The following is a 9,756-nucleotide window of genomic DNA, read 5'->3' as shown; positions in this document are numbered from 1 at the left end:
CTCTGGTCATGGTCTTGGGGTTCTGGGATCAAGCCCCATATCGAGCACTGCATTAGGCTCCCTGCTCAGCAGGGAGTCTGGTTCTCCCTCTCCCTCTGGCCCTCCTCCCCGACTTGTGCTCTCTCTCATTATCTCTCTTGCGAGTCAATAAAATCTTTAGAAAAAAAAATTTAAAAATACAGGTTTTTGAGAACTATCTCTTAGAATTTTTTTCTTTCTTAGTTTTTTACCTTTTTTTTTTTTTTTTTTTTTGAGAGGGAGGGCAGGGAGGGGCAGAGAGAATCTTAAGCAGGCTCCATGCCCAGCACAGAGCACGATGCAGAGCTTGAGCTCATGACTCCAAGACTGTGACCTGGGCCTAAACTAAGAGCCAGATGCCTAACTGAGTCACCCACATACACCTCTTAGAATTTCTGAGCATATAGGTACAAACCTTCAGTTTTAACTAGCTCTTTGGTGATTCTTTTGCACAGTCATGTTTGGGAATCCCTGTTCCAGAGTGTGGAACAAGATATGTTGATAGGACATATGTCAAAGCTTTTAGCAAAGAACAGTCATGGAAACACATTTATTCAGGGGTTGTAGGCTTGTCCAACCACTATGAAATTTACCACAACTGGATGGCTGATCAGTCACAACAAGAATGTCAACTGTATATATAGCAACCATATTGAAGATTTGGCAGTTATGAAATCTGGAGGAAAAGGAGAGAAAACCGCTGAATGTTGGTAAATTGTAGGTGCACCCTAAGTGTCGGGGGGTGGGAGCTTTGGGGAACAGAGGATAGAGAACAATGTTCTCTGGGGGCAATTTTATAGCCAGCAACAAGAGAGACCTAACTGAGCGTATAGGTTTGGGACTTGGTTTAATCCTGTAGACGATGCTGGTGGTAAAGACCAGGGGTAGTTCCCAACAGAGAGGAAGCAGTAGCATAGGAGAAGGGTGGGGGCCATGTATACAGCGAGTATACAGGTTGGGCCAAGGTTTCTGTTCAATCCACGTACATTGACAATATTGGCCTTTCTGCAAAGTGTAGTCTTTCTCCCTGCGTTATCACATGTAGGTACTTTTAAGCACGCAGATTTTTGAGTCTCAACCCACGAGGCTAATTCGATCTGGCCATCTGGGATTGGGAGTTTAGGAATCTGCAGTGTGAGCATGCTCAGGCTCTCCTGAGAGAAATGAAAGCTTAGCACTTCAGTCAAGGTGACTGCCACAAGGTGAAGGGTAGGACTCCCTTAGGATAGCAAAACCTAATTTGAGCATTGTGTGTATTTTTTATGGCTGTTGTGACAAGTTACCAGAAACATGTGGCTTAAACCATCATAAATCTATGTGTGTATGAATTTCTATACATTTATTGTCTTATATAATTAGAGGGGAGAGAGAATCTTAAGCAGGCCCCACGCCCAGCGTGGAACCCGAGCCGGGGCTTAGTCTCATGACCCTGAGGTCATAACCTGAGCCGAAATCAAGAGCTGGATGCTGAACTGACTGAGCCACCCAGGTGCCCTTAGGAACTAGTCTTTTTTTTTAATATTTTATTTATTTGACAGAGAGAAATCACAAGTAGGCAGAGAGGCAGGCAGAGAGAGAGGAGGAAGCAGGCTCCCCGCGGAGCAGAGAGCCCGATGCGGGGCTCGATCCCAGGACCCCGGGATCATGACCTGAGCCGAAGGCAGAGGCTTTAACCCACTGAGCCACCCAGGCGCCCCCCCTAAGAACTAGTCTTAAAGAGAGGCAGTTCAGCACAAGTCTGCAAACTTAGACAAGCTACTTAACTTCTCTGTACCTATAAAATGGGGGATAATAATACAAATAGTGCCCTTGTTGTGAAGATTGGATGTGTTCAAATGTGTAAAGCTCTTAGAACAGTGTAAAAACATGTAACACATAGTAGGGGCATCTGGGGGTCTCAGTCTGTTAAGTGTCTGCCTTTGGCTCAGGTCACGATCTCAAGATCCTGGGTTCCAGCTCCATGTCGGGCGCCCTGCTCAGCAGAGAGTCTGCTTCTCCCTCTGCCTCTCCACTTCTGCTCTCTCACTTGTTCACTGTCTGTCTCAAATAAATAAGTAAAATCTTAAAAAAAATTTAAAAGGTACAAACACATAGATGTTATATCACTGTTAGTTATTTTTACTTTCTTCTGATAATCAGTCTCTCAACCTTACTTACTCTTCTGTTGTGCTGGAGTCCTGTGAACTTTCCATGTGGTGTGCCCTCAGGTGGACCAAACTCCGGTGGGAGCTCAGCAGTTCTACCCCCAGACCTCCTATCTGAGGTTAGAAAGACCGGATCTTCCATCAGTTAACGTGTGTGTGTTCTTTGCAAGTGGTCAGCAGCACGAGGACCTCTTCCTATAGAAACCCTGGTGATCTTCCTGCTTGCCTACTTATTTTGTAAACCCCAAATTCTGGCTTTGCAGCTCTACTGGCCTCTTCTGGGTCTGGGACATCAGTTGCCTGCTTGGTTCTGCTGAAAATAAAATATCTACTTCTTCTGATGACCATAGCTGCTAACCACACCCACCTAAGCAATCTAAGGCAAGTCTCAATTGCCAAGTTGCCTTTGAAGTTTTTACATTTCTGTTCTGTCTCTTTGGTTTGCAAACCAGACAATAAATCTCAAATCAGCTTAATCTCCACCCTTTCTCTGTGCTTAGTTCAAATTTCTGAGAGAGAAGTATCTTTGGCTACTGATCATTCAGTAGGATGGCTATTCTTGGGTTTGGAGTCTAAGTCTGTAGGTAGGTAGCGGTGCTGTTTATACAGATAAGGTGGGTGGCCTGAGAAGACAACCCCAAAGGTGTAAATAAATGACTAATACTTTTGCCCATCTGGAGGGCATGTACTCCCCTGTGGGCTCTTCCTTGTCATCTTTTGTGAAGCCTCTACCGTCACTCGCCACTGGACCACCTCTACCATGAGACATAGCAATTGACTGACACTCCCATGCTTCCCTCCTGCTTAGAAAGAAGTAGTTCAGGGGTCTCTGTCTGCCTCACTCAGTGGAACACATGACTCTTGTTCTCGGGGTCATGCATTCCGAGCACCACGTTGGGTGGAGATATGACCTACAATCTTTTAAAAAAAAAAAAAAAAGAAAGTAGTACCTAGTAACATCAACATTCCTTACCCTTACAGAATACAGATCTTTGGAAGAAATCACATACTAGATTGCCAATTCATGAAAGAGTGGGGGGCAAACTAGAATATTCTAGAGAGTGGGTCAAGATACCTGGGTTATAATCCCAGCCTGAATCACACTTTTAGCTTCTATGCCGAGAGCCCGGTGCCTTCCATAAGGCTACCGTAATGTTTCCTTATTCTTCAAGACCAGCTGGGTTGCTATGGAAACTTCTATGTTGCCTATGCAACATAAATATTTGCTAAAACTACAGCCCTCAGCCAGCATTTGCTACAACACTAGCAAAACTGCTTGCAGCTGAGCGGTACTAGGACTAGGGCTAGGACCCAGGACCAGGGCTCTAACCCTGAGGTATGTGTCACATTTGTTGAGTTAAAGGCATGCCAGAAGCTAACTTGGGGATAGCTTTCCCCCCCTTTGCTTGAATGTGCCTGTTGGCACTGCATCCGTCTTGGAGAATGACAACTGGCAAGATTGCCTCCCCACGTTCCCCCCTCCTCTTATTTTTTCCTGTTTATTCTGCACTTGCCAAGAGAGCTGTATAGGAAGATAGAACTCAAAATTAGATCCTAGAATAAATCTTTGAACTGAGGGATGAGAAGTCTGGAGCTCTGGTTCTCCATGGCATCTGTTTTCTGCTTCTTTGCCCAAGTCTTGGGCGAAGGGGTTCTAAATTCCAGCAATCAGGTTGAACGTTTTGGCTGGCTGACCTATATCTAGGGCCCTTGGCTGAAACTTAGCTACTCTTCATAGGAAACAGAAGCCTGTGAGCCTCAGGGTTAACTGCCAACCTGTTTATTAGTAGTAGTAGGGTTAGTATTTTACTATGACACATGCCACTCTTGACCTTGTTCAGCTTGTTCTGTTTGGTTGAGATCATAGTACCTTGTAGTATGGTGAAGCCATTCTGCATGGGGACTAAAGAGGCAGAAGTAGATAAAGTAGATATGACCGTATACACTTGGTTCGTGTTCAGCTTCAGTATATGATACAGGTTTTTAATTTCAGTTGACACTCCTTCGATGCTGGAATTGTGACCGTTTTCTGCTTGTCAGTCATTTTGTAAAGTATATGCGAGAGAAAGTTTCAACGGCCAACAGTCCAAAAGTTTGAGGCCCAAAGACTCCAGTTCTTTTCTTCTGCCCTTCATCTTTATTTTAATAGTCATACTAAAAGTTGTGTGTATCGGTTCTTTTTTTTTGGCCATCACTGTATAAGCACATAACATGTGATATCCTTTTATTTTTAATTTTTATTTTTTTAAATATTTTATTTATTTATTTGACAGACCGAGATCACAAGTAGGCAGAGAGGCAGGCAGAGAGAGAGGGGAAACAGTCTCCCTACTGAGCAGGAAGCCTGATGCGGGGCTCGATCCCAGGACCCTGGGATCATGACCTGAGTCAAAAGCAGAGGCTTTAACCCACTGAGCACCCAGGCACCCTAATTTAGTTTTTTAAAGAAAAAGAATTTAATCTTTATTTACAGGACATTGTACGATAGGAAGTTCCACATAGGAATAGGAAACCCACTGAGAGGAAACCCACTTCCTCCAGTTTGTACAGTTTTGAACCGGTCAAGTAGAGTTGCGTTGTAAAAAGTGCTACCATAACAAAACACACTGAGAGAGAGTTCTTACTAGAGAAACAGTAAGACAGACTTCTACCAGAGCACACCACAAATGACTTTCTGCCTCAGCTGTACAGTCTAGAAGTTAAAGGTCCCAGGAGCGCAGTCCTGAACTTGGAACATACAGCCTTCAGAGGTAGTTTCTGGCACAACATTCTGATCTTCCTCTTCCTCTACAGGGAAATCCTTCTCTATCAAGTTTAGTGAAGCTTCCGTACACAGACTCATTTTCATGGTTTCGTAGAGCTACAGTTTTGGCCAAACGTCCACATTCTTCAATCATTATACTAAGTTTCTCAGTTTCACCTAGTTTCTCAGCAGCCTGAAAGATGTTGGAAATGGCATGCAGAATAACCAGAATAATTTTGACATCTTTTGCAGTTAAGAGGTTCATCAGTGGTTCTATTATGCCACGGTGAATGAGGTATGCAGTCTGTTCAGCTCTCCTGTCACTTGTAGAGTTGGTCACAGCCCAGACAGCTTCCTTTGGGTTTTAACGTCTGCCTTAGAGAGAAGACCAATGAGGAATGGGACCAATCTGTGATTCACAACTGGCTGGATCTGGGCCTGGTGACTAGCTGTGATGTTTGACATTGTCCAGGCAGATTCCTTCTGAATATTAGTTTTGGGGTTTGTTAGTGGGCTGGGAAAGAAAGCAAGTGCTCATGTGTCTAGTGCACCCTGAGTCTGTTCATCTATCCCAGTGACAATATTTCCTATGGCTCTAAGCGCAGGGTTCACAAAGGGCAGTTCAGTAGCTCCTAGAAGCTTCATAAGCTGGGGCACAAGTCTGTTCATCTGGACCACCAGTAAGGTAGGAAATGGCCCGGCAGATATCTGCCAATACTTCTGGATCATCATGATGCAGGAGATGAACTAATGTAGGAAGAACATATCTGCTCAAACAGCATCTCACGGGGGTGCAGGATTCTTGTTGTGACAAAGGTTTGAAAGTGTCCAAGTAAGGTTACGTAAGTAACCACATGCTAAAGATGACATGTCAGGAACTGTAGGGAGAGCCAATAGCGGGTCAGCTGTACCGTACTTGACAACCAAGTCTCAAAAAACAGAACCTGCCATGTTTCCTAGAGCCCACACAGCTTGTTCACTGAAGGGGTATGGGGAGATGCCAGCAGAGAAATGAATGCTGGGACAGCACCTCCGTCTACCGCAGCCTCGGTCTGTTCTGATGTCCTGGAAGCAATGTTAGTGAGAGCCTGAGCATATTCAAACTGCATGGAACTACAATCAGTTCTGCCCAAGGACACAAATTTTGGAATCAAACCAGCCCAGATTACGTTGTCTACGGGGGGCTGTTTTTCCCTGGAAAGCAGTTTCCTAGCAGCTTGAGTAGCCCGAGGAGCTGGCTTTCCACGTTGTTGCTATTTATGCCTTGGACAGTGTCATCAACAGACCATTCTACAGTGTCCTGGTTGTGGCAGCTTTCCTGCAGCAGGGGAGGAAGCATCATCAGGAAACGAGCTTACGTTTCTCCTTTTCAGCATCTGGTCAACCTTCTTTTTTTTTTTTTTTTTTAAATAATTTATTTATTTGCCAGAGAGAGAGAGCATAGGCAGGTAGAGTGGCAGCAGAGGGAGAAGCAGGCTCCCTGCCGAGCAAGGAGCCGGATGTGGGACTCGATACCAGGACACCGGGATCATGACCTGAGCTGAAGGCAGCCGCCCAACCAACTGAGCCACCCAGGCGTCCCTCTGGTCAACCTTCTTAGCTGTCCTCAGTTCCACGTTAACTTCTGTTCGGCGCCGCCTCATTTCTGCACTGTCTTTCCCCTTGTTCTTGAATCTGTTAAGGCAGGCAGCTGGTGAATTAGCATTCTCGCTGGTGGATGTGGTTATGAGACAAAGGGAGAAAGCTACGTGGCTGGCTCAGGCTTCCACAGGAGGCCTTCTGGGGCACACAGGCTGTGGGTCAGCTGCCCTCAAGACGTCCACCACGGATCACCCCAAAGACGGTGTCTGTCATATCCCTTTAAATCCCCTAAATAACGCAACACTCTAAGGTGGGGAGAGGTATTATCATTCATGCCATTTTATAAATGAGGGCCCCGAGACTTAGGGAAGTCAAGACAACTCTGTAGGATTAGACAACTAAGTTGTAGAACTATAATGCAAATCCAGATTTGTCTTATTCCAGTACCCTGATTATTAATGACTATCCTATTTGCTGTTACATTATATTGCCTGACTATTTGGAGCTTATAGGAACAATGAGGGGAGGCATAGCAGAGAAGAATAGTATTGGCAGTATGTGGACGGTATAAGCAAAATGGTGGTCAGTACCAGGGCAATCGCGGACGATTTGGAATCATTGTTAGCACATGCGGTAAGACTTTTTTAAACATTTTGAGTTGCCAGTTTTCACATATTTTAATAATACGTGGTTCCTACTGATAATCAGGAGGAAGTCAACTTTGAGTCACAGGAGGAAGGAGGGTCTGGTATGTTTTGACTCTGAAGCTTGAAGCTTGGTCTTTACATCACAGTTGTTTTTCTCGGTTAACAACTTTACTGAGGTGTAGTTTACATACCAAAGCCTTGTCCATTTTAAACTTACAGTTCAGTGTTTTTTGTTTTTTTTTTAGTTAACTTAGAGGGTTGTACAACTATTTTCACAGTCTAATTTTCAATTTTCATCTCTCCCCCAAAAGAGACCCTATATCCATTAACAATAACTCCTAATTCTCCCATTCCCCAGCACAAGGGAACTTCTAATCTGTTTTTTTTTTCTCTCTATGGTTTTGTCCATTCTGGACATTTCATGTACATGGGATCGTATGATAAGTGGTCTTCTCTGACTGGCTTCTTCTCCTTATAAGGTTTCTGAGGTTTACCCATGTTGTAGCTTGAATCAGTACTTCTTACACAGAGTATCTGCATAGCATTGAAAGACAAAAGCGTAAATGACTCATGGAAATCTTTTCCTCCACTCAAAACATTTTTAAAAAAGATTTTGTTTATTTGACAGAGAGCAAGGGAGCAGAAGCAGAGGGAGGGGCAGAGAGAGAGGGAGAAACGCTGGGCACCCGACATGGGGCTTGGTCCCAGGTCCCTGGGATCGTGACCTGAGCTGAAGGCAGATGCTTAACCAACTGAGCCACCCAGGCGCCCCAGAGAAAACATTTTCCAAAACTAAAAGCGGTGTTGTAGAGGACAGTAAAGACAGGATTTAAGACAAGTGAGAAATGAAAGGGTTATAAGAAAATAGATGAACCTTTGCTTGTGAAACTGGAATTGATGAACTCAATAAAGAGAACGGTTGAAGTGTCTTCTTTAAGAGGTTGCAGGAACCAGAAGTACTGGGACAAAGCTATAATGCTGTGCAGAAGATAATAAACTACTTCTTAAAAATTAATGCAGAGTTTCAGAGGCGACACCATACCTGCTCGAGGGAAGATTGTGAATAGGAAGAAGAGATTGCTTAAGCTCTTTGTCTTTGGAGGCATCCTACTGAAAATCTTTCTGAGTTAGTTGGATTATTCATGATAGTAGCAAATACATTGAAAATTCCCTTAGGTTCTATTAAAGCAGAAAAGATGGAGGTTATAGAATCATACTTGGGGAGATAAAAAACTCAGTGTGTGTATGGGTTGGTGATGAATGGGTGAAGGCTATCAAAAGGTGTAAACTTCTGGGGCTCCTGGGTGGCTCAGTCGGTTAAGCGACTGATCCCTGATTTCCACTCAGGTCATGTTCTCAGGGTCAAGTGATGGAGCCTCGCATCGGGCTCCATGCTCCATGCAGAGTCTGTTTAATCCTCTCGTTTTGCTCTTCTCCCCATTTGTTCTCTCAAATAGATGAATAAAATCTTTTTTTTTTTTTTAAAGGTATAGGGGTGCCTGGGTGGCTCAGTGGGTTAAGCCTCTGCCTTCAGCTCAGGTCATGATCCCAGAGTCCTGGGATCGAGCCCTGCATCTGGCTCTCTGCTCAGTGGGGAGCCTGCTTCCCCCTCCCCCGTCTGTCTGCTTCTGTGCCTATTTGTGATCTCGATCTCTCTCTCTGTGTGTGTGTCTGTCAAATAAATAAATAAAAATAAAATCTTTTAAAAAAAGTACAAATTTCCAGGTATAATAAATAAGTCCTAGGAATGTGATGTACAACATAGCGACTGTAGTTAATACCGTATTGTATATTGGAAAATTGCTAAGAGACTAGATCTTAAAAGTTCTCACTACAGGGAAAAAATTCTAGCTATGTGTAGTGATGGATGCCATAGACTTGTGATCACTGTGAGATGCGGAGAAATACTGAATCATGTACGACTGAAACTAGTATGTTATATTTAAATTATATCCTAAAAGAAAACATATATATATAAGAAGAAAAACGTGTTACTGTAGGTAAACGAGAGATGCTGGAGGAATACTGGCATAAAGAACAAAGTAGGCTAGATGAAAAAGAGGACTGAGCTATGTCTATGAAGGGAAACTGGAAAATCTGAGAGTATTGAGCTAATAAGAAATGAATCCCGAATGTCTATATGGAAATGTTATTGCTTTATTTGGTGGTGGGAGAAGATGATAAATATGTATAATATGTAAATAGCTTTGCTAATTAAAAAACCTACAAGGACCAAACAAGATAATGACTGGGAAAACAGTTTGAAAAGTAGAAAGCGCTATGCAAATGCAGTTGCTGTTGTCATTAAGGTTTGCACTTCAGTCTTCACATCATTCTCTCTGTGGCAAGCCATTCGTGGATGTTGCCTTAGTTCATGTTCTTGTCTTCCTGGGCGAAAAGGCATTGTGTTCTGCAACCTTCAGAATTTGGAGTTTTCCTGGGGTCACTGGCTTCCCTGTTGGGATTTCAGTTGCTTATCCTGCTTGTCTCAGTGTTCCCGATTTGCTAGATTCCCATCTGCGTGCAGTCATACTGGGCTCACTGTGCCTGGGCTCTCAATGTCCCCGCCGCTGAAGGTTTGTGACCTGTAGCGTGGTTTGGTACGTGCGAGGGGTCATGTGCA

The sequence above is a fragment of the Meles meles genome, chromosome X, assembly GCF_922984935.1.
Source record: "Meles meles chromosome X, mMelMel3.1 paternal haplotype, whole genome shotgun sequence".
Lineage (NCBI taxonomy): Eukaryota > Metazoa > Chordata > Mammalia > Carnivora > Mustelidae > Meles > Meles meles.
This window is presented reverse-complemented; position numbering follows the sequence as displayed.